This window comes from Lupinus angustifolius, chromosome LG05 (assembly GCF_001865875.1).
Source record: "Lupinus angustifolius cultivar Tanjil chromosome LG05, LupAngTanjil_v1.0, whole genome shotgun sequence".
Lineage (NCBI taxonomy): Eukaryota > Viridiplantae > Streptophyta > Magnoliopsida > Fabales > Fabaceae > Lupinus > Lupinus angustifolius.
In genome coordinates this window covers 15,414,352-15,415,951 of record NC_032013.1, presented here as the reverse complement: position 1 = coordinate 15,415,951, position 1,600 = coordinate 15,414,352, and positions in this window count along the sequence as shown.

Genomic DNA, 1,600 nt, shown 5'->3' with positions numbered 1-1,600 from the left:
CCTAGCACCAGACTAGGCCTGGCACGGTCAGAAATATGCTTGACACGGTCAGACACGAGCTTGGCACAAAACCAAACTGTTGAACAAGCTGCTCAGCAGTCCGACCAAGCTGCTCAGCAGAGAACCAGACTCTTGGCCAGATCAGCAAGCACCAAGCCAGTCCCAGTCAACACGGTCAGAAGCTGCTGAATAAGCAGCTCAGCGGTGAAGCAGGTGCGTTGGGCGGTGCTTACCAGACTTGACTTAACCATCAAGCAAACCATGAAGTCTCATCCATGACCTCACCTGAAGTAGCCCACCATAGGCTTTTCAGAAGTAGCTCACAATAGTTGGTCTCATAGCCCACAACTGGCTTTTGTGAGTCATACACAAAGGTGACTAAGCTACTTGGTCAAGGAACCAAACCCATGATGAAGGGTTTGGTCAACTGCTTAGCGGTCCAGCTAAGCAGCTCAACGGTCTGGCATGTATTCTTCTTAGTTGATTCCTCTTCTTTTCCTTTCATTTTAGGTAGTTTTTAGGCTAGTTTTAGAGTAGTTTTTTATGTAATTCAAGAGGAGAAAAGGAGAAGACAAATGAGATACACAAATCAATTTTGTACTCTCATTTGGAACTCAAAAGCATCCAATCCTTGGATGGATGGCTCATGCTCCTAAACATTTTCTTTTGAATAAAGGTTATGTAATTTGTACTTCTTCTTAATTTACAAAAGTTTGAATTTTAATCATTCAAGTTGGTGCTTTGGTTAATATTATTTGTTTGAGAAGTGCTTAATGCTCTTTTTAGATTGATCACCTAAAAAATGATTTCAAGTCAATAAAATTACTTGTCTCAAACACTTAACAAATAAACTTTGGAGTAGTTGTACTACTTAGTTTATTTGCCAAGTTAAGCATGCTTTTCTTAAGATCTTACATTCATCACTCATTCAATATTAGAGTCACCAATGGTTAGGGTGTGACAACCTAATCTCTTTTATGGTCGTAGTATTGTTTAAGTGATGAATATAAGTGTTTATCATCCTACCATTTTATGATATACACTAAAAGGAGGATTTCAGACCTTGGTGTTTGGGGTTAACCAAAGTAAAACATAAGAACTTGTCTAAGTAGTTCAAACTCACAAGAAGTTGAGAACTATATTTTCCTTATTCAAAAAAGATTTTGTCTCCTCAAAAATTTGTGAATACTTAGTTTATTTTTCTTGTTGATTTTTTTATGTGCAAATCAAACCGAAAAACCATCAAAAAATGTTTAAACCATTATTTGTGCTTTGAAATGTTTATATGATTTATTTTATTAGGTAATTCCTTGTGGTTCGACATAACCTTGTACTATACTACAATTGAATCTTGAAAGAGGTGTAAATTGTAAAATAGTAAAGTGTTGTCAATAAATTTATTTGTTGAAAACACCTTTTAATATTATAAAAGTGATGAACTAACTTACTAACTTTTAGTTATTGTTATTTACTTTCCGCATTTTATTTATTCTTTAATACCAACCTTCCCTAAGGAAGAAGTTTGGTTTGTTAATAAAATGAACCCGAAAGGGAGTAAATAAATAAAAGGTCACTAAATTTATTATTCTTTTGTTATTTA